Source organism: Schistocerca serialis, chromosome 1 (assembly GCF_023864345.2).
Source record: "Schistocerca serialis cubense isolate TAMUIC-IGC-003099 chromosome 1, iqSchSeri2.2, whole genome shotgun sequence".
In the NCBI taxonomy this organism is placed as follows: domain Eukaryota; kingdom Metazoa; phylum Arthropoda; class Insecta; order Orthoptera; family Acrididae; genus Schistocerca; species Schistocerca serialis.
The window spans coordinates 585,438,098-585,463,576 of NC_064638.1; positions in this window are offsets into that span (position 1 = coordinate 585,438,098).

Below are 25,479 nucleotides of genomic sequence, written 5' to 3' on the forward strand. Positions count from 1 at the left end.
GGAGCACGCAAAAGGGCCACTAAATCGGGAACACTGCCCTCAATAGGTTGGCGCCTTATTTCCAGCTCGTAAACAAGATGGTCCCTCCTGAACAGGCCGATCCCCGGACACTGTCTGACCGCCGTTAGAATACACCTGAAGCAATCAACAACCAAAACAGCTTTGTGCCCTTGAACAGATAAATTGAAACTGACAGTAACTGGAACGGCAAGAACACAAACGTAGCCATGCTCTGCTACCATTGAAATCCCTGGGCTAGGAGGACAGAGCGGATGAGGTTATATTTGTGGAAAGGGTCCGAAATAAGTTACTGTTAGTTGCACTCAACTTAATTTCTTAAAACAGACAATAACACAAGCAAGGATGAAAAACTCTCAAGGTTTTAACAAAAGACTTCCTTGGATTTAATTTAGAATGGCTGAAGGCCACATCGAAAATCCAAGGCACAAGGCCTAAGCAGGGAATTGAGGTACTGGAGTACATCTGGAGGTTTCACTTCATTAGGAATAAAACTTTTATCTTCAAAATAAATAGGCTGAATGCCTTAGCTTAAATTCTTCCTGTAGAACTCTGCTGAAGGCCTCACGTAAATTCTTCCTGTAGAATTCTGCTGAAGGCCTCACGTTAATCACGAACAGTGTTAGAGTTTAAGGCCGAGACAAGGATTTTCAATGTTTACTCTAAATAGGCTGAAAACTCGGCTGAAGGCCTCATATCAACGAAACATTTTAACAGCTTATCGCCTAGGCTCAAGGAATTTTCAATTTTAATTTCTAATAAGCTAAAACTCGGATGAAGGCCACACAGAGTACTTAAGACTAAAAGGGAAATCACTATGTAAAACACAAGGAGCGGCGCTCAGAAGGTTCCAAGGATCGGCCTAGGAAGGTGACACTAACGTAGATGTAGGTGAGACAGGCAGCCACAGCGACATCTTCGTAATCGGAGGGCAACCCAACCGAAAGCCAGCAGACGAACCAACCAACAAGTTCAGTTCTGCTCCACCCGACCAGCAAAACGACGACAAGATGTCAATAGCACAACGTTCTAGATACTGGTGCCAAATCCACCCGTCAGAAAAAACACCCAAAACTAACAACAACACCTCAGCTGTGGAACTGAACGCCACGCAGATGGCTGAAATTCTAGCCGAATTCAATGCACGCACGTTGTTGTTCGCGTGAATCTCCCTGAAAGTGACAACCAGGATCAAACGAAGAGTTGAGATAGCAGCTGAGGCTTTATAGTAGGTTAGGTGAGCACTCAACTTTAGTGTCCAGGATTTGTGGGCGACGAATTTCGTAACACTTGCGTCTCACAACTTCAACCACGCATGCGCGCAACCAGCGGCTGCGGCCTGACATACGCGTCACGGAGACTTCCTCGCTGCTTTGCCCCAACAGACCGACTGCCTACGCCCGGAAACGCTGAAAGGACCAAAATTCTCGTCGGCCGATGAGACGACATACCGAACGACCAACCAACGGTCGTTCCCGCTCTAGTCTCCTTCCGTCGGACAGTTCATGTGTGTGTTTCTAGCGTCGGCGAGTACTGCCTGTCCGCGTTTCCCCGGTGTTCCGTCCGCGACTTCGCTGCTGCAGCGTCCTGACTGAACTCCAGACAGACGACGACACGGAAATTCAATCGTTCACTCCAGAGCTGGGACAAAAGTGCACTTATTGGTAAGTGCTGCTGCTACCACTCACGGCAGGTCAGGCATGAAATTAGTGACGCCAGTAAATGGAATAAAAAACGAGGCGGCAGTGTTGCAATAGAAGATGACAAACAATAAACGGCATGAACACGAGCCGCGCACGGCTCGGTGTCAAACAAATAGAAGACCTTACATTGAATTTATGAAACAATTCTGGTTAAATCGATGTGTCACACGACATAGTTATGTGGAAATGTACGAGTTATTGATAGACAAAGTGAATAAGCAAGTCAGCATTTCATGAATATAAACCACTAAAACTCACACTAGTAACTGCACGTAAGTATCTTCCCATGGCTGAGCTATGAGCTGCTGTTCCGAGGGAAGGAGAATTTTACAACAGCAAGCCCATCCCAATGTTAGGCTAAAACCCACATAGTAGGACATCTAGCAGACACAATTAGACACTGGAGACACTGCACAGGCCATTGGCAATAGCCGCCCTTGTCACTACTTCAATGACAAACGGTTATAAAGCCTTTCTACAGGAACGCAGCGGGAGATGGCAGATAAACGTCCGGAGAAAACCAACCCAAAATATTGGTGCGGTAGTGAAGCAATCTTTGTAAAAACTGACGCGAAAAGAAAGCTGTTCATCTCAGCATTACTTTGCATATCTTAAACTCTGCCCCATGAAAGAGACATCATCTGTCATAGGCTACAAGACGTCTAGTGGGTGGGGCTATAACAGGTAGAAATGCTCTGATGGGCCAGAAAGAAAACGTGTGGCCACCAACTTTAACATAGACAAATTTAGTCCGTGAAATTCGCTGTTTTCTCTTGCAGCAAATCATTAAGTGTTTGAGCAAAGAGACTTGCGCTGCGCTGAGATGATTGTGAGAGTCATTATGTGAACACTTGTTCACAAGATTGTCTTAACTCGTAAAGATTTAAAGTGCAAAGTCTCCAAGTATGGAAAATCGCATCCAGCACTGACAGTTAACGCTTGTGAGAGAATTGAGGGCTACGATGTACGAGCTATTCCAGCGAGAGAGATGTATAATAGGCTGTCAGGTTCACAGGCCGAGCCGACTTCAGCCACTGCCGCCGCAAACAAAAGAGAAACACGCACACTAGCGCTACGTCAGCAGATGATATTCAATTGACACTCAGAACTGCTGTTGTCTCTTTCTCTCTTATTGTTTTTCGTACATTCAACCATGACTTGTTGTTAAACGTATTCACTATTGTCGGGCTTAATTGAAGCAGAAACGCGAGATATCCGATTTAATGAAAAGAACTGATCAGCTACTGCAGGGTGCATTGCACCCTGAACTTATTGAAGTGTTTTAATTGTGTACTTCTATCTTATTGCTCTTCACCTACCCCATCCATTAATTGGTTTTTAATTGTTCGTTCTTAGCTTAACTGATATCTCTGGCCCCAATTTTATTTAATTAGTTTGTATTCTATTGACCCGCAGACATGGTCATCAACCTTCTATTAAAGAACCTTAGAACAGTTAGGAACTTTGCATCAAAATTGTGAAAACGCAATATTAACATTTTACCACCCTCTACATATTAAAATTAGGATATTACGAAGTCATACTTAGAGAAAAATCTAAACCTTAATAATGAAAATCTAAGATTTGGTTGTTTTGCTAACATACTGTTATGCCTGTACCCTGAATTGCCCCCTCTGTTAATTGATTGTATAGCCACTGTATTGTTATTTATTTATTTAATGGGATAATAATAATTATTAAAAGGTGGCAATTTTATTTAAGCATTGATTTTACTCTTTCGATTGTTGCAAGTCAGCGATAGTGCAATGCTGCTCGCTTTGGAAAATACACATTTTATAAGAATAATTTGGTCCAGGAAACACTTTTGCGATCACGGTTGCGATTTAGACGGTATTCGCGTAATTGTACTGATTAAAAGTTATCGTTTCCGAAAGACGCAGGTTCGATTAAAGCTGTGTGCACTTTTGCGCGTATAATGAAAATATTCATAACACATCGCGTAACAAAAAGAAACATGCGAATCACAACCGTGATCAAACGAAGAAAATATGTGATAACATAAATGTTCTTCGTTGTTATTCAGGACAGGCTCAAATTAGACCTTGCAATTTTTAATTATAGGAAATGACATGACGTTACACTTGAGAAATATTTGTTTTGAGTAACTTGTATTTACCTTCTTTCTCTCTCCTTTTTACAGCCTTTATACCTTCACATCGATTAAGGAACTTTTCCTTTCTACAGACCAGCACGAGAACAAAATTCATACTCAACAAAATGTCTTACATCGAATTATTACATGCTTAACCCTTAACAATCATATATAGTTTCGTAGTACAAACAATGCTAATTATTCCGTGCGCTAGAAAGTCTTTGGTACACTGAGCACAAAAATGATAACAATAAAATTATAATTTCATTTTTAATATCACGAATACTTCTTTAAATCATGGAAATAAGGTTTGACATCGTCCTAATATTAATTTTCATCGTTGTAGCACTACATTGCCCCCTTTGGATGTACAGTCACACTTGTTTGACTGGACATCCAAGCAGGCTTATTTTCCTTGTCTGTTCTGTTTTAAGTTCACTGTGTTCTTTCACTTGGAAGCATGTGCTTTGTTTACTTTTAAGTCTCACGGATTTTGAGTTACTCTACCCATTCGGGCGAAGGCCAATGGGAAAAACCCCGGAAAAAAACGGCGGCGGAGCGAGCACATCTTCCACACCCTCTTTTTTAATTATCAACATTTGAATATTCACTTCGTATGACATTTAATAATGGTACAATTTGGTGATGGTGCTGCTGGTGACGGCGGCTGGCGACTTGGTGTACTGCAACACCGATGTCTCGCCCTATCAGGTAAGTCTGCGATGGACTGCGATGACGTGGCAGGGTGCGGCAAGGGATGACGGATGATGTCGCTGCAGTATGCTGCGCTCACCGACACGTGTGCTCAGCGTCCCAGCATACATCACATGAAATTCAAACAGCAGTATCAGTTCCTTAAATTAACATCTAAAGTACATCATATTTCACGCACTCTTTCACTCAACAAGAAGAATGTTTTTTTTTTGTTTTTTTTTTTGAGGTGTTCGACTGTTTGTGAGTTTCTTTATCATGATGCAAGTCCATTCCTCCTTCCGACGTAACTGACTATCTGCAATTAAAGGTTCATGTAATTCCGTTCCAACATTGATACAGTTCTGCAACGGGTTTAATGATATAGTCAGTAGCAGTTCCCAACACTGTTACGACTTACCACTGTTGCTGACTGATCGATAAAAACATTCGCTTTTGAGTTTTAGTTTGCCTGGAATGTTACGTCCACACATGTGGTCCCAATAACACTCTGAATATTTGGCGTTACTAAACACTCGTAGCACAAAATTTGAAAACGAAATCATGGTAACACAACGCACTCATTGAGCGTCCACTTTTGTGTTAAATTCAACTCTTTCGCTAGTGAAATAAAGTTCGTACGCGTAGAGGATAATGTTCACAGGAAGTCTTTGTTCATAGGTCATCTGTGTCATGTTCACTCCACCACGTAGTCACTTGATCACAGTTATCAAGTCTGACAAGGTAAAGTCCTTGTGCTACCCATAAGAATGTCTTTACACAGTCTAGTTATACAATGATAAATAACAGAATGATTGTACATATCAATGAAGTACATAATTGTAGTCATTTACAATATAAAAGCAAATCCTAAGTCATATATTTTCTCGAAAAGGTGCTCCTGGACTTACAAAGAATTGTGCAGTGATAAACACAAGTCTGTATATGTTTGTCTGTGTAATGATCTGTTCATTCATGGACAACATCTTGCTCGATCTGGTTTATAGCTCATGCAAGTCCGAGCACTAACTTACGGTGGAAAATTTGTTAAACCTATACGTAACTCGCGTAAACTTTACATGTTGTAAGTGTATCCTGTACACAGTCTGAAAGAAAAAAAAAAAAAAAAAAAGAACATAACCTGCTCATCCTAGTGAGTTCAAAATAGTTAACAATCAACAAAATGAAATGTTTATTTTCTAAAGTCGCTATATCCTACTGTTGTGTGAAATATGCAGTTCTGTTCACTGTTCGTAGTTTCACGCGCATATGTTCCTGAAAGTTTACTAAATCTCTACAAGTTTGTATTATGTTTGATTAGGTGTCTTAGGGTGAAATCATCTTGAAGCAATTCTTCTCCTCCTTGCTGCAGCTCGGCGTCCTCTACTCCGTCGAACTGGAGCTGAAATTTTCTTACAACTAATTGGTATTCTGAGAGTCTTGTTACTGCTCCCTCCAAGCAGTACTGATGCTTCCAGTGTTGTATGTTCCTATTCACCCACACGCCACATCGCAGTGTGTCCATGAAATACTTATACACTAGTCCATTAATTAATTATTGTCACTTAGCCTACTCGCACAGTACTTGAGTCTTTGATGTTTGACTTCACCTCATTACGACACAGGTAACAGGTCATCTACTGTACTTAAGATATATATCTTTCAAGTCTTCGTGATTGTATAGTTCTTTCTGTCTATTTGAGTTGGAATAGACTAAGAAATAACTATTTTTATGTGGTGCACCTAAGATCACAAATGGTCCTGAATATAACGGATACCACTTCTTTATTTTTCTCTTTAATAATGACGACTTCGGATAATTCCCTACTAACACCATATCTCCCACGTTAAATTGTTGAGTATTCTGTAGTCTCCGTTTCTGTGCGTTCTCGTATAGTGTGACAAATGCTTGTCTAACTTTGTCCTCCCAGTGTTCCGGTTCGATATTTAGTTTTGGAAGTGGGTTGCTATATGGTGATAACGAGGTCTCAATAATTTCCCATTCCAGCATTCGTCTAATTTCTTTTGTTACTGCTTCCCTTTTCGCGCTGGGTATTGAGAACGTTTGATGACAGTAAATTTCATGGGGAAACACTTGCATGTCGTACACGAAACCTTTAATCAGTCCAGGTTTTTTCAAAAATACTTTACGATAATTAGTAAGTGTGTCTAATAATTGCTTTTGTTGTAGACTGTCAGGACCAGAGGATTGTTGTACCTTTTCTACTGTTTCAGAGAGGTGGATATTCTCCTCGTCCTTCACATCTTCCATGACCGGGAATGTACTGCAATTGAAACTATCTTGAAACCGCCATAAATGTGCGCGAATCGGTTCTATCTTTAAAATTTGACAATATTTGCCATGCAATTCTTTGGTCTTTACCAAGTCTAACCCGACTCTCGTGTCACCGAAACACATGCTGCATTCACCCTTTTCGAGATCGATTATAGTTTCCGTCTCTCGCAAAATATCTAATCCGAGGAGTCAGTTCACGGCTAAATTCTTTACAATAAGGAAGGTGCACTCTTTGACTCCTATTCCAAAATTAATACAAATCCGTGTCCGTTCCCGAACTAGTTGGGCTTTCTGGCTAATGGCTCCTGTAACTCACAATTAGTCACTGGAAAAACCGGAATCTTTCTAATCTTCTTTAAGTGAAGAAAGAACGATTCATTCAGCACAGAAACAGATGCTCCAGTATCTAAAATCACCGTAGTTTGAATACCATAAATATCACAAACTATAGCTGCTTGTATAACTTCCCGTTCAAACAAATTACACTTCTTCCGAAAATCTTGACATAATTTCTCTCGTATATCGACTCCGTCATTATATCTTAACATCTGCATAGTTGAACTAGGTTGCTGAGCAACATCAACAGAATTATTCATACACTGCATTCTTCGCGTCGTTCGACCAGATCGCTGCTGATTCTATGCGACACACATTCTCATTGTTACTACAGCTGGTTGTCTGCACGCTTGGTTGCTCGTTATTACTAACATCATTCATGCAAGTGCCCCCTAGACACCCTGCGACTGACACACGGGAGCAGAATGTCGTCGCATCTAGTTTGACTGACTGGTACTGGTTGATGGTTGCGGTTCACTTACCTCAATGATCTTGATATTTTGATTCGGTGGTTGCCATGGTAGCGCATTCATATGCTGCTGCATGTTATTTGACATATTTGTATTGTACGGGGGTTGTACATGATTGTTGTTGTGATATTGCGGTGGCCTAGGCTGCTGCCATTGCTGTTGTGCATAGTTCTGTGTTGACCAGTTATGTGGTGGTTGCATGTTTTGCTGATTATTTGAAAAATTACCGTTATTGTAATTGGCATTAGCTCTAAAATCTCGTTTCCGTTTCTTTGAAAAGTTTCCGTTATTGTTTTGTCCACTATTGTTCTATGGATGATAATTGTGATTCGGTGCATTACCGTACTGTCCATTTGTGTTCATATTGTGGTTCTGCCATCCTGAATAATTTGGACTATTCCAATAATTTTGATTCCCATAGTATGATTTCTATTACTATTGTTCTTGTGGTTTCGCCCATTGTCATTACCATTACCATTATTCGACGAATTATTCCCATAATGGTGTCTGTCCTCTTCGATAACCAAATCTAAAGAGTTCAGTACAGATAGAAAATGTTCCACGGTGTCTTCAGCAATGTGAAACAATTTCTCCTTTAGATCACGCGGCAACTTCTCCTTTAATATCTTTAAAACATCACACTCAGGAATTGGTGTGGATAAATATTTCACTTTGTCCAAATACTTTTCGAAATATTGCCGCAAAGTACCGCCTTTTCTATTAAATGGCTCAGGACTATAAACTTCTTTTCTTAATCGTTCTTGTACCCCACGCGACCAATACTTGTTTAGAAAAGCTTGTTCAAATTCATCGAAGGAGCTGTATTGTTCAGCTTTCTGTATCGCGAACAACGCCGGCTCATCCTGAATATGGGTAATGGTAAAGACAATTTTCTCCCTTTCGTTCCAACTTTTTGGCATTATTCCGCAGATCCCTTTGATAAACACAATTCGATGAGGTCCGTTCTTATCATTGGTAAACTTCTGAAACTGTGAATTCTTCACTAAAGCACCCTGAGTCACCAATGATTGTGTATGGTCTTGGTAAACGGATGTTACTCCACGTGTTGGATTGAAATTATTGCCCATCTGCCCCCTACATTCAGTTAAAGGTGTTTCATAATGATCAGGGTGTGTTTATGTGACACTAACACACTCCTGTGAACTGTTATGAGATGTTTGCATACGGGTTTCATTAAGCACTTTCTGCACGTTTTGTAATTCAGTCTGGAGTTCATGAATCTTTGTGTTGTTTTCATGTATCAGATGTGTTCCTGCTCGTTGTAACATCACAGGTAGTTCCTTCTGTATAACAGTACTAATTTGTTTGTCTTTGTCATTTAGCCATGTGTTGAATGTGGTCACAGCGCGTTCTTCTTGATCTTTGCATTTTTGTTCTATTACGTTTTGATTATCAAACGTAAGGTTTTCTATACGTCTACTTATGTTGCGTATTTCTGCTTCCAAAGAAGTGTGTGTTTGTTATAATTTGCCCATATCCTGTGGTAAGTCATGGTATGTTTGTTGCATACTTGAAATGTTCTGTATAGCAGACAACTGGGCATCTATTTGCTGTCGCAGCTGGCGATCGTGTTCTTTTAACCGGTTTTCAAGCTTTTCATCTATCTCTTTTGAGAACTGTGAAAAGCTTAACTGCGTACGCTCGTCTAATTTACTGATGCGTTCATCCAAGGTTCTAATCCGTTCATCTACTCTGCTAATACGTTTATCTAAATTATTATTAATTTCAGTTGCAAGCTGTTTAGCAGTTTCTTGTTCTCGCTGTATCTGTGATTGTTCCTGTATTTTAAACATTTGTTCCTGTGATGGTTCCTGTATGTTAAACATTTGTTCCATTTTCATCATTAAGAGAGAAAATGGATCTATTACTGTTTGTGTTGGCTCTACCGGTGGTAAATCGACTGTAACTGGTGTTTCGTGTGGTTCTGCTTCAGTATCCACTTGAACTACCGTCTGTATTCTGCCTGAGTGTTCTACAGCAGATGGATCACTGACTCTAATATTAGTGTCCTGTTCTATATCCTCTGTCTGATCTGAAAAAATATTATCTATTTCTGCATCACTAGTTATTCCTTCCTCCTCTGAATGTTCTACAGTTACTTCCTGCTGTGTAGCTTTTCTTACACGTCGCACTGTTTTCACCATGTTTGCAAATGTTTGGATGCATGTTTAATCGGGAAAACAGCACACGCAACACATCAATTATTCCGTCACACAAAACATAAAATAATTACCACACTGCACCAGATTGGAATCAGTACTACAAATGTTCACTTTCGTTTGATTAAAATTCAGTTCCAATCTCGTTCAGTTAACCTCTACTGAAAACACTTGATGCTGTATTTTACTGATCCTTCTCGTAGTTATTTAAATATAATTGACTCTTATAGCTTCCTAAGAGGACACACTCTGTAAATGAAATTTTTTTTTTGTTTCTTTAGTAGGTTAAAGCCCCAGGTTGATGAATATCTTGTGTCTAATTTATGCAGTGCTTCATTCTGCTGCCGCTGGGATGTAGAGATGGGCAAACTGAAACACGTAACTGTTTCGAAACAAATGAAACAGTACAATATAATGTTTCGAAACAGTGAAACAGTTTGTGTTTTGTAATCTAATAAACCTACTCATTTTATCATCTTGAATGTCTACTCTATAAGTATGTCCATATAAACACAAATGAGGTGCGAGAGCGCTAATCATATCGCAGAAAGAATGAAACTATCACTTAGGCGTCTTGGCAGTTTCGTATTTCCTGCAGCAAATGAGCTGCATCCGTGTCGTGTGACTTCCATACTTTTCAATTGGCTGAGGAGAGCCATAGCTGAAGACAAGAACTACCACAAACGGAACTGGAAGTGGAAGCAAACTGCAGAAACAACGGATATGCTACTGGGATTCCCATATTCTGTTGGTATGGGTAACATACCCATCCTGCTAATTTCCATTCACACAAAGGGAATCATTGTGGATAATAGGCACAGTGACCATAGACTCACAAATAACGCCAAATAATTCGAATAAATAACAAAGTATAACAGAAAAAAATTTTTGTCTTTCAAGGGTTTTCGAACCGTTACTATAAATTCACCATCCTTCCCAGCCTTTCCTGTTCACCATTACACTATCAGTGATACGTCAAACAGGTTGTTGCAATTATACCTACATCAAATTTATGTATATGTCTAATAACTGTCACTCTACGCCATTTTTTTATTCAAAATGTTGTAGGCTTATTTGCGTTTCTTGTGTGATTACTGTACACGAACAGAGAAGCGTATGTTATAAAAAAGTGTAATTTAACTGAATGATTTCACATATTTATTATTTCGAATGTGAATAGTATGTGTTGTTTTATTGTTTGGTTAGTGTTTATAAAGCTGATGTTACACCATTTCGTAATAGGACAGTCAGCTAGAAACGAAGCTTTGTTTTCGGATATCTTCAGCTTCACACTATTGCTTGTCAAAAAGATTTCGACACTCTTGAAAGTGTTTCATGAAGTGTTATGTTGTGTTTCAGTACCTGTGCCAAGCCCGAATCTCGTCCGACACAGAGCGGAATAAAACATCACTGTTTCGATACAAACACAGGTGGACTGAAACAGTCTTATTTTGAAACAACGATACAGTTTCTGTGTCTGTTTCGAGATCTAATCTGGTCCGGTCATCCGAGACAGGGACGGAATGAAACACCACTGTTTCGAAACAGTGAACCACAGCCGTTCCGAAACACTGAAACAGTTCCACGTATCGATACACTGTATAGAAACAAAGAAACAGTGGCCAAGTCCACTGGGATGGAATGGTACAGCAAAATTATCGTGCTTAGGGTCGTCGTAGATTTCCGCTCATTACAGCATGAAACAAGTAGAAAAAACACATATTAGCACACACAAATAAGCTAGTCCTGTCAAAAGGTTGCCACTGAATTGCCCTCTCTGTTTATTGATTGTATAGCCACTGTATTGCTATTTATTTATTTAATGGGATAATAATAGTTATTAAAAGGTGGCAATTTTATTTAAGCATATAGTGCAATGCTGCTCGCTTTGGAAAATTCACATTTTATAAGAATTATTTGGTCCAGGAAACACTTTTGCAATCACGGTTGCGATTTAGACGGTATTCGCGTAATTGTACTGATTAAAAGTTATCGTTTCCGAAAGACGCAGGTTCGATTAAAGCTGTGTGCACTTTTGCGCGTATAATGAAAATATTCATAACACATCGCGTAACAAAAAGAAACATGCGAATCACAACCGTGATCAAACGAAGAAAATATGTGATAACATAAATGTTCTTCGTTGTTATTCCGGACAGGCTCAAATTAGACCTTGCAATTTTTAGTTATAGGAAATGACAAGACGTTACACTTGGGAGATATTTGTTTTGAATAACTTGTATTTACCTTCTCTCTCTCTCCTTTTTACAGCCTTTATACCTTCACATGAATTAAGGAACTTTTCCTTTCTACCGACCAGTACGAGAACAGATTTCATACACAACAAAATGTCTTACATCGAATTATTACAAGCTTAACCCTTAACAAACATCTATAGTTTCGTAGTACAAACAATGCTAATTATTCCGTGCACTAGAAAGTCTTGAAACACTGAGCACAAAAATGAAAATAATAAAATTATAATTACATTTTTAGTATCATGAATACTTTTTTAAATCATGGAAATATGGTTTGACATCACCGTAATATTAATTTTCATCGTTGTAGCACTACAACCCTTACACTGATTTCTGTTAGCGATAATGTTTCATTTACAGGGAGTGTAGACGAACCAACACTGAGATCATTATCTGATTATATCATTGTCCATACTGCTGGACTCTTCTAAACACTGTATGCATGAGATGTTATCTTCCTACCTTGCATGCCTTAGTTTCAACACCAAATTCAGAAATCACAGATCGTCCTTGCCCAACCGTGTTAGGAAGATAAATCTGAACAAGTCTCACTCATGCCAGAATAAATTAAGCTCCGATTTATTAAAAGACGGAGAAGTGGAGTACCAACTGCCTCACTCTACCACGCTCAGCACTTTTCAAAATTTTCTCAACTATTTTTTTCATATGAACACATTTACACCTTCTTATACTGAGAGAGAAGGAGACGCTGGCAGCGTTAAGGAAGTGGGGAAATAATAATACTGTAACATAGTAAATGGTGGTTGTGATACAGGAAGAGCAAAGGAGGCAATTGCAGTGTGGGGGAAAGAGAGAGGCAGAGTGGCAGTGGAACATAGTAGACAGTGAGAGAACAGTGCTGGGAAAATAGTAAAGGTGACAGTTCCAGTGGGAGAGGAAAAAGGGAAGGAGAAAGTGGAAGTAGGTGAGATCCATTGATAATGAGAATCTTTGACAATGGCGACAAGGAATAGAGATATTGTAACTGTGAGAAGAGACACCAACAACGAGGTAGTAGCAGTAAGAGAGAGTAAGAGGAAGACAGTGGCACTGAACAGAGGCAGTGGTAGTAGGACAGAACAAAGGCAACTGTCAATTGAAGACTAAAAGTCTGAAAGTGAGTCCGTGATCATATTTTGGCACTTTATTTTATAGGTCTGTCTTGGTCACACAATCTCTTACACTTCACAATTATCGGTTTCGAATACTGCCATCTTCAGATCATAAAGTATTCTGATGTCATATCAATGTCAAACTAAATGTGTAGGTACACAGTAAGTGTTTATTATGACAGTGACAGTGGGAGAGGAAAAAGGGAAGGAGGAAGTGGAAGAAGGTGAGATCCATTGACAGGTACATAGTAAGTGCTGACTATGTACCTACACTTTTAGTTTGACGTTGATATTACATCAGAATATTTTGTGATCTGACGATGGCAGTAGCCTAAGCTGGTAATGGTGAAGTGTAAAAGTTTGTATGATCAAGATGGATCTATAAAATAAAAAGGCAGCTGTGGCTGTGAGATCGGAGACAGTGACAGTTGGAGAGTCACCAAGAGATAATGACAATGAGATGGGCCGAATCAGCGTTAGTGAAATAAGAAGAAATCTGTCAACAATGAATGCATTTTTATAGCGTGGGCGTAGACTGAGCTTGACGTCCACCACCATCAGCGTTCGTCACATGACCTCGTGCGGTAGACTTGATCTACCGCGTGCGAGCTGGCATGGCACTGATCCCGGGGCACAGAGCTTTCAAACAGCTTTGTTCGTGCTATTTACACAGCGTGTGGGCAGTTGAGCCATACTTCGTCACTTGTGCACCGTCTTGTGCATTGACACGGGATATCTTCTACCATGGAACATCCCAAATTTGCAAATGCACAGAGTTTCCTTAGCAATTTTCCCTGTCTTGACAATGGAAATTTTTGTTAGCTGCCATTAGCTTCTCTTTCATAACGTTTTTGAGCTATAACTGGCTATGATAATACTTCTTCTTTATTCGGTTTCACTTACTGATTGTTGGAGTCTAGTAGAGTATAATGAAATGCACACGCTATTGTGCAGAGTACTATCAAGATTTTCTTGATTGCTATAGTTTTAATTTTTAAAAAAATATTTCATCCTCGGTACATGACCATTTACCGTGAATCAGTTTCTCGCCTTTGGGAAAACCTTACTTTCCGAAGAAATTTTTGTAATTGCAGAAAAGACTGCAGCATACAAGAAGTGACTGCCATGATTTTATAATGGAATGGGAAAATATAATACACTTTTACTACAGGGCTAGCTACAGGTAAAAATGTGGAAAGTATGCCAATATGCACCACATTCCTCTATAAACTGAATAAAATACTCATTGGTAACACAATCCATTCACCCGCCAACACACTTTCCGTTTCTGTTTCCCGGTGTTCTCGACGCTATACTTCAGTATGGAGGCAGACCCAGCACATGTCGCATCCATGGTGTCCTACACGCACCGCGTAACCTGCAATCAGCAGCAAACAACCAGCGTTGAGTGACGTCGCATATCGACTACAACTGCTCTGCATCTCCATGCAAGGATGGGCAGGTTTGCCACATACATTCTGTCACACGTGGCAGCCGCGGTCTGTCGATACCCAGCACGCTGAGTAGTCATAATAGAAAGTAGCATATAAGAATTACTTAAAAATTATTAACAGTGTTACTGTAAAATTTATATAAGAAGACAAAGGAATGAGATGTGTAGAAACTAAATTTCATCTGTATTGTGGCGATAGAAATGGGATGATTATAGTATTTTTATAGTAATTTGTAGTATTTTTGGGGTTCGGTGGCACAATCGGTAAAAATCGAACCTTAACAGGATCACTCGGTTGTCCGTCTGACTGTTGGTCTGTCCGTCCAACTGTTAAAAGCCGTTTTCTCGTGAGCCAGAAGAGCATTAAGTTGAAATTATGTCACAGACCAAGGTCTGCCATCTCTTATAGGTGAAAACACTGTAACTTCAGATCATGCAATGAAAAGACACAGCCATTTTTGTCACGTATTTTGACACTCAAATACTCACTCATCAAAACCCTTAGGGTATTTCATGTTGCCCTAGAATCGTGAAATCTGGCAGCAAAATAGGTTTTACAGTACAATCAACGAAAAATCCGAAAACTGTCAGTAAGTAACTATATCACACGATGAATACCTTCCGTCTTATTATCGTACTGTCTCTCCGTCCTTCTGTTAAGACAGGAATGATTTTAAGTATCAAGTAGAATTTTCTGTCACATACTAAGGTCTATAATCCCACTGCGTTATAATAAACGTTACCTTCTAGGACAATGCAAACAAAAGGAGGGTCATGTATGTCATATAATTTGATACTTGCAAAGTCACTCATTAAAACCTATAGGGTGCTTTACGGTCACATGGAATTTGCCAATAAAAGAGGAGGAAAAACATGAGAAAATTCTTTATTTGTAATTATATCACACAAAATAATACTTTTTTGTTGTTTGTTATCCGTTTTGAAACTTGAAATTAAAACATTCCCGATACTTGCCAGGATCAATGTCGATGAAAGACAAAATTATTTGAGGTTCTTGATTCCCAGAGAGGATGAGCTGTCTATAAACATTAATAAGTTTGTACAGAATCATCAGTGCGCGGGTCCCACTCACACCTGTCCAATTTATTTTCGGTTGGTTTGTTTATGCCTGTTAAGGTCGCATCGTTACGTCAGAAGACAGCTCCGGAGTCTCAAACCAGTAACAATTTGAACATTACGGTGCCATAATTTGTAAAGACGTGGTACTCTCACTGGCCAGCTTCAGTAACACAATTACCGAAGTACGGAACTGTTGGGTGAAGCGAACTTCTTAATGGCGTATTGATGTGCACTACGAAGTCATAGTGCGAGCGTACAGTCCCAGTTGTCAGGCTCACCGCTGGTCTGTGGAAATTTATAACTTTATCATCGTTTCTACTCTCATTAAGATGTTACTTTCAGTACTATAGTCATTATAGCCACTTACACGTGCCGCTACCAGAATACTGAAGTAATGAACTAAAGTCTAAGGGCAGTACAGAGCCTGTATAACGGTGTAGTTCAGCGCAGCACTTTTCCAACGGCGTCAACAGGCGACGGAGACTTCCTGCGGAGATCTACTTTCGAATATCGATCTCTCGATCTCTACTGTCTTAGCTCTAAGCTTAAGCTGTGTAACCCTACATCTCTTGCTTGCCATTTTTATCATGGTCTCTTTTGTAACTAGCGACTCTCATCTCCCTTCGGACCTGCGTCTGGCTCATTCTCTCTCTATTGTTTCACACTCCCTGAAATATCGCTATCTTTCAAAAATCTTTTAATTTTTGCCACACATCTACATTGCCTATGAGACTACCACGATACAAGAACGCCTATCCTGGAGCAGCCAATCGTAAACACTATGCTACACCAAACACAGGCCATATTTTCATTGTATTATGAGACAAAAACCTATTTCATTCTGTCTTCATCCCTCCCACTTCCCGTCCAGTATAAGAGATAATTATTTGTTGAAACAGTGTGCTGTATCGCGACTCGATTTCGATACCTTCTCTTTCAATTACAACGCTCGTACTGACATAGGTAACCTGGTGAGTGTCATAGTACTATCTTCAGTTTCAGTTTGCCACTGTTCCAGTGCCGATTTCCAGTCTGAATTAATGCAAAGTAGTGATCGAATTGGCACCTCCTTTCACCTTCATGCCGCCGGTGGCCCATATATAAATGGAAAATTGCCTGTTTATGCTGTATTGCTGATACTGACGATTTAATGACACCCATAACCCACAGATATGAATAAAAACACGAGGACATACGGAAAAGTTATCTGAACAGAATCTCAAACGTCTGAAGGATTCATTTCTCAAGTCAGCTATGTACTCGACGACTATAGTGTCTATCTTTTAATGGACAGGTTATTACTAACACATTGTTGTAGGAAAGGATGTGTATAATTAATATGTTCTGAGGGATTACTATGCCGTAATCATGTTGGAGGCGATGAATGTCATAGCACCACTTCTTCTCGACTCAGAATGATCAGTATCCATATATGTGATTGTATGTTCTCATTTCCAAGGTTGCATTCCGTATCAAAGGTGAAGCAATTGCGAATGGCATGATTGCTCAGTTGATGTCCAGTACTGAATTTGTCTGAAATTTAATGCAACACGGACCACATCTCCATTGATCCTATCCATCACTGAATTTGGTCAGTTGTAGATTGTTGTTCAATAATTGGGATTTATTTCCAGGAAACAGTAGAATAACGCCTCCCATGACGCACTGGGGTGCCTTAGTGTATGACACAGCGGCAGTATGAATTCTGAAACCGATATGGAATATCTTTATGTGATCGTCGAATTTAAATATATGATTAGTTGGTATTAATAGTTGCAGTTGTTACGTAGGTAGCATGTTTCCAAAATAACCAAAATTTTCCGGGGGACGTCAGTCGTCTGACTGGTTTAATGAGGCAGGCCACAGCCTCCTCTTCTGGGGCAACCTCTTTGTCTCAGAGTAGCTCTTCCAACAAACGCTCTGCAAACGTTCCAGTCTCTGGCTTCACCGCAGTTTTTACCCTCTACAGCTCCTGCCAGTGACGTGGAAGTTATTCTTTGATCTCTTAACACAACTCACATCGTATCCTTGTTTTGCACGTAGTATGTCACCGTAGACATTCTTTTTCAGTGGACATAATTGCGAAGGGATAGGGTCTCTGGCACGGAATTGTTGCATTTCTTATTGACTTAACAGGTTTTACAGGGTCGACAAGTGAATGAATTCTATCAGTATACTGTACAATAACTTCAAGGATATTGAAGATAAGAGCTGTTGGTTTATAAGCCTGATTTCAGAAAAATAATTATATCTTCATAGACAATGAGAACTTCTTAATTAATTCCCCATCGTTTGGGAAATGCTTTTTTAAAATAAACTGATAGCCACACATGTGACCTAGGTCGGCCTAGAATAGGTTCGATGGGAACTGGATAAATAGCGGGTGAGCTATTAACAGCAACAATACCTCTTGCTACACATTTATTCTTGGACTGAGCATACTAAAACAATAAAATAAAAAATAAAAAGAACTTAACTCACCACGGAGTGTTGGTACTAAAAACAACTGGATTACTGCACGGAACAAGTGCGCGACTGATACCGTCATCTGAAAATTGGAAATACCGTACACGCATTCATTCAGACTAGTCATTCATCATAGAGGTTGAAGTTACTCATAAAGTTAAGAAACAACCAAAAACTGAAAAGGTGTTACAAAGAACCTATGCTCGTCGGTTGAGCACGCGGACGCAAAATTACGCCAAAAATTAACAGTAAAAATTTCACGAAATCACAATTACAGATGCAGTGAACAGAGACTGCGTTCTGTGAATAATTCTCCCTAGGATGGGAGACACCGTAAATCAGTAGCAGCGATGTGGCTGTTCACAGTACAGAAATATCTCTTAACTGTAGCAATCACGAAATCGAACTGTAGTGCATCAGAAATTATTTGAAAACGAAAACTGGTTCATTGGTGAGTCTAGAATACAGCGAACACAATCTAGGAAAAAAACACGTGGCGACGGCTCTGTAAGCCACGCATAGTGAATATCACTCCGATCTCCACAAAACACTGTCCGGCTTTAATATGTCCATCCGAATGTTAAATACACAGGCAGTGCTCATAACCGGTTACACGACTGATTCAAACAACTAATCGCACTCATACATACACGTGGCCTCATGCTACTTTCTCTAAGCTGTAGACTACAAAGAACGCTCAAAGAATTATCAATTCCTACATACGGAAAGCATCTCGTGCTAGACTATAATATTTGAAACCTACTAAGAGAGTGATTTCAATCAGTTAAGCTGCACTTACACATTCACCAAATAATTAACACTAAGCATTAAAACTGGGTCTTACCTCTCCGACGATTCCCAGGGCAATGAAGCTGCTTATACTGTCCTCACTGAGCTGTGGCAGACCGGAAGCCGCCATAGACAATATGCTCGTCTAACTGTGTCACACTTAACAGAGCGACGAACCATCGGTCGCCGATGTCTTTGTGACCCAATACAGTTTCTCTTAGCTTTGCACAAGGCTTGGCTACGCTGCCCCTACATTCAAAGACACATACCCCAACGCCAAAGAAACATATAGAGTGAACCACCAAAGACTTGTACTGCAAATACTGCGGAATCGGAAAGTGGTGTTGATGTGAGCTTTTCACAGAATGGGCTAGTAGTCAGGGGTTCGTATTGTTGGTCAATCAAAAGAGTGTAATAATATTTAGAAAGTGTACTTTTTGTGCAGCATACACTTTTTTAAGTGGAACAATGCCTATTGACATTAAATTAGAATATTAGTGGTGTTTCTTGCAGGGTTCTAGTGCTAGTCATTTAGGATATGTCGTATTTCAAAAGTTTCCACACCGACCTTTCTTCGTGCATTTCAACCTGCGTAGTTGCTAAGTATGATGCAGTTATGTTTGCTTACAGTGTGATTCATTGTTCCTTGAGTGCACTGCAACATGTTAGTCAGCGTGTGACAGTCCAAGCAGTACACTGTGGGTGGACGATGGGATACACCAATGAAGAAAAAGTAGACCTGCTCATGGTGTGCGGACAGCGTAGGAAGAACGCAGTTCCTTCTTGTACGGTGTATGCGGCAAGACAACTCCATAGACGTCAATCATCATGGCAATTGTTTATCAACTTCTTCTAGCAGTTAAGTGAAGGTGACGGTGTAGGAAACATCTAGACAATGTAATAGAATAAAACAAGTGAGTCGGCTGCGGTGGCCGAGCGGTTCTATGAATTTCAGTCCGGAAGCGCACGACTGCTACGGTCGCAGGTTCGAATCCTGCCTCGGGCATGGATGTGTGTGATGTCTTTAGGTTAGTTAGGTTTAAGTTTTCTAAGTTCTAGGGGACTGATAACCTCAGATGTTAAGTCCCATAGTGCTCAGAGCCATTTGAACCATTTTGGAAACAAGTGACGACAGAAGAGGGGGAACTTAAATGTCCTTGCTGCTGTTGCAGTTGATCCGCATGTTACTCCTGCGTTATCCCACGAGCAAGTGGCATGACTCAGGCAAGTGCCTCACGTATTCTTCATCGACAAAGGTTCTCCCTCCATCACATCTCTCTCCATCATGAGCTGCATCGAAACGATTATAAGAATCGTGTTAACTTCTGTATATGGGTATTAAAGACCGGATACATCAGATGTATCATACGTCTTATTTAGTAATGTAGCCACATTTACGAATCATTGCCTAGAAACCAACGAAACATCCACTATTGGCCTGTTGACGTGTCTCGTTGCTTTCTTCAGGTGGTACGCCAGCGTCCTTGAACTGTACACCTGTGTTGTGGAATAGAGAACTATCAGCTCAAACGCCGTAATAGGCGGAACACTTAACGCAGAGAAGTATCGCAGCCTCCTGTCTTCCACGGATGCTAGAAAACGTTCCTCTGCACATTGGTAGGAACCTCTGGTACCAACATATGGCAGGCTAGCCCATAGCGCACGCAAGTACTCCAGCGTGTCTTCACGAATTGTTTCCAGATTGTTGGATTGGACGCAGAGGACATGTATCTTGGCAGGTCCGTTCCCTGGATTCGACCCTTCTAGACATTTTTCTGTGGAGAAATCTGAAAGACACTGCCTACAAACACATATGAACTCCATCCGATAATAAGCAATGACGTTTTACTGCAGCCTTCTCGGACATCTTCGCCGTACGGTGTGGCCGCGTCGTTTGAGGCGCCATGTTACGGACTGCGCGGCTCCTCCGTCCGGAGGCTCAAGTCCTCCCTCGGGCATGTGTGTGTGTGTGTGTGTGTGTGTGTGTGTGTGTGTGTGTTGTTCTTACCATAAATTAGTTTAAGTAGTACGTAAGTCTAGGGACCAATGCCCTCATCAGTTTGGTCCCTTAGGAATTCACAAACATTTGAACGTTTTGACATCTCCGCTAGCATGTGTGCAGCAGTCGTGCCAGACTGGAAGCATGTATTGAGTCTTCCGATGGTTATTTCGAACAAAACCTGATCAACCGTCTCTTTACTGCTCAGAATCCGCATAACTAATGTACACACTTCTGTGTGCTACAACGGGCATTATATAGATGTAGGTGTGGGAATTTTTCAAAACACGACATCTTGTAAACTACTTTCACTAGAATCATGCAACAAATACCACTGACATTCTAATTTACTCTACTTTGGTCTGTTAATGTTAATAGGCACTATTCCATTTAAAAAGCGTATGTGTGCAAGAAACACTTTTACACAATTTCTTTATTGCCTAAAAATACGAGCCCTCGACTACCAAACCAATATGCGAAAACCGCACATCAGTAGCACTTACCATTTCCGCAATATCTTTGTCGAAAGCTTTAGATGATTTACCCTGTACAGCCATTCACGCACACGACAGGCACGTTTCCAAGCGGGCAACAAGAGCGTGGTATGTGGGAAGACGTGGTACAACGATGCAAGTAGATGATGACTGCTTTACCGAGTCAGTTAAACAAGAAGTATGTAGATACGATAGAAAAAAGTTTCTATATGAGATACAATTGGCTCTGAGCACTATGGGACTTAACATCTGTGATCACCAGTCCCCTAGAACTTAGAACTACTTAAACCTAACTAACCTAAGGACATCGCACACATCCATGCCCGAGGCAGGATTCGAACCTGCGACCGTAGCGGTCACCCGGTTCCAGATTGAAGCGCCTAGAAGCGCACGGCCACACCGACCGGCAGATATAATTCAGACGTGGAAACATAATACTGAAACTCCTTACGGCTACCTAGCTGTTTATATTTCTCCCATTTTCAAATTATAGGAGCTTCGACTCATAAGCAATACTTTAAGTAATGTAAAAGTCCATGTGAAAGTCAATGAAGCGAGGTACACAGAGTCGCTTCACTAGCAGACTTCTTTAGCCCGGAGTGGCCTCTCTGCTTGTGCTGGTCTGTTTGTTATGTTCTGGCTCTGAGCACTATGGGACTCAACTGCTGTGGTTATCAGTCCCCTAGAACTTAGAACTACTTAAACCTAACTAACCTAAGGACATCACACACATCCATGCCCGAGGCAGGATTCGAACCTGCGACCGTAGCAGTCGCACGGTTCCGGACTGCGCGCCTAGAACCGCGAGATGTTATGTTCTTCTAGGTTCGTCTGTCATATGTTATCTTGTTTCCAAGGTAGCAGAATTCGTTCACTTCATAAACCTCGTGATCTCAGTTTTGATGTTAAGTTTATCGTTAACTTCATTTCTGTTACTCCACATTACTTTAGTTGTTATTCGGTTTGCTTTCAATAAAATGCATATTCTCTGCTCAGGAGACTTTTTATTCCGTCTAGTACTCCCTGAGTGGTGTAGCCGATAGGGACAGCTCTGGCACCTGCTGTCGGCACCACAAAGATGCTGCTTACTATCGCAGCATGGCTGACCACACAAATGAGACGGAACTCGCCAGACACACCCGCAACGGCCTGTTTAGAAACTGACCAACACACGGACATGAGGTCAGTTATACGCCAGGCCATACTCCAGACACCGTCAAGTCCACAGCAAGCAACGAGAGCCGTACCACATCAGGCGGCGACACAGTTAGAGGCAGCTTGCTAGACACTTAAAGTTAATGTGCAAGTTCCTGCGTATATATGTGACCTTTGTGTGCGAACAGTGCTACGAGAAAGAGTTCCTACTGAGCAATGCGTCTAGATGAATTACCAACGACAGTTTATTTCAGCACAAGTGTTAGTCTGGTTTATCAATGTACACGCATCAAAAAAAGGTTTGCATCACCTCGGTTTCGGGAGTTCCGGAACCTGTACGGAAAATTGGAATAGAGATCAACATAAATATCATTTCCGCTCTTTTTATTGCTCTTGAAAACCACACGTAGCATGTTGTACCACCATACAGCGAGACCTTCAGAGGCGGTGGTCCAGATTGCTGCACATACCAGCACCTGTAACACCAAGTAGCGCATTATCTTCATTGGTGCTTGTCTGTTTTCGTCATGGCATACTATTCACAAGTTCCTCAAGGCACTGTTGGTATAGATTGTCCCACTCCTCAACGGAGATTCGGCATAGATCCCTCAGAGTGGTTGGTGTGTCACATCGTCCAGAAACATCCTGAAACGCCCTGCTAAATCCGCAGGACAGGACAGGTATCTGGAATTGAGGAAACGTGCCAAAATGAGCGGCTGTCAGCTATACTCGAACACGTGTAACATTATTTATTTGACCAAACATTACAGTACAAATTCTTGAACTTACTTATCGGCTGAAAAGGCCACACTAACTTATGCCTTAAGGGCCCAACCACTTAAATTTAAAAACGGCCAAAAGGCATTGACTTAAGATTGAGAGCCGAAAGAGAATATTTAGAAGGTAGAAGGCCTCACGTTAGTAAGTTCTATAACTTGGCTGAAGGCCCAACAAATCTAACACTTGAAAAGCAAACAAGTCTAATTTAAAGACGGCTGAAGGCCAATGATTTAAGACTCAAGGTAAAATTATATTTAAAAAAAAACAGCAGGAAGCATATTTTCAATTAGGCTGAAGGCCCAAACAGTTTGATGCTCGAAAGACAATAACCTTAATTTAAAAATGGCTCAAAGCCCCATGACTTAAAACTCAACACGCTTTATTTTAAATAAGGCTCCAAAACAATCTATCACTTGACAACCAAGAAACTTCAATTTCAAAACGGCTCAAGGCCCATGACTTAAAACACAACTAAAAAAATTTTTAGTAGGCAGAAGGCTTAATGCTTTATCTTTAAACAAGATTTTAATCAGGTTGAAGGCCCAACAATCTAAGACTTGACAAGTAAGAAAATTTAATTTTAAACCGGCTGAAGGCCCATGACTTAAAACAAAACTAAAAACAATTCAACTTTAATTCGAAACATCGGCTATGAGCCATACAAATACAAACAACAGAAAATAAGAAAAGGCGGTGCAGCTAACGGCGCTCAGACGTTTCGGGGGTCGGCCAGCACTTGAAGTACTAACGTTCACGAGACAGGCAGTCGACCCAACCATTCTCAATCCGACGACAACCCAACCAACAGACAGTCAACGTACCCACCGACAAGGTAACTTGCGCTCCACTCGACCAGCACACACCCGGGAGTTCAATGCAAACGTAAAATGCATGGACCCCCACAATGAAGCATACGTTAAGCTGTCGAACTACACATCATGCTAGACAGCGACAACACGGTGAGGAAAGGACACTGCCTAAATTTACGCCAACGGCCAGGGCAGGTAACCGGAAAGATTACGGCCACAAGGCAGAAAATTTCGCTGGTGAACTTCAATTGCAAATAACCAAATACAGTTAGACTCCACCGGACGGTGGCTAAACCTTCGCCAATTCGAACACAGACATCGTTGCTCGCGGGAATGTCCCAACAGCCAACAACGAGAACCAAATGGCACAATGTGAACAGGCTTGACTTTGTGGTAAATTAAATCCAAACTCAACTTTCGTATCCAGGGTCGATGAGCCATGGACCTCGTAGCAATGGGAACAGCCCCACACACCTCGACACTGCATAGAGACCACCATCGGGCTCGGCCAAACTATGCACCATGGAGATTTCCTCGCTGCCCCACGCCAAGCAACCGACTCCTCGCACACCAGCACGGAGACAGCACTAAAATAAATGACCAGTCGACATCACAAGCTGACCAAAATTTCACAAACACTGCAACGAAGAACGCAACCAATACTAAAAGCATTGACCGAGCGATGACACGGCCGAACCACGAATTGAGACACACATCGCCAACCCGTAAGCGACCAGCGAGCAAATACATGTCGTCCGGTAAGACGAAAAACCGATGGTCAGCCAAGACCGTCCCCATTTCAAGTGATGTGTGCTGGCGACGGTCTGGCGAGTCATGGCTATCCAAGCCTCACTACTGCTCCAACCCGACCGACTTCCGCCACGTTCCCACGTCCCAACTCTACGACTGCCAGGTCCGAACTGCACTGCTGGCTCGTTTCAACTCCCACTATGACAGATGTCACTGGGGAAGTAATAGCAGTCAGCAAAGATAATACGGTTGGGCTATATCGATAAGATCTGCTGCTGCCGCTCATGGGCAGGCAAAGCAGCAACTCAGTCACAGCAGAAATTGAAACTAACATAACGATGTGGCAGTATGGTACAAAAACCAAAAAAAAATTTAAAAAATTAAAAAAAATTAAGTAAAACAAGGAATGGCGCGAACACGAGCCACGCACGGTTCTCAGCCCTTTCCAATCTATCCCAGGCACATTCTATGGGGTTCATGACTGGAGAACATGCTGGTCACTCTAGACGAGCGATGTCGAAATCCTGT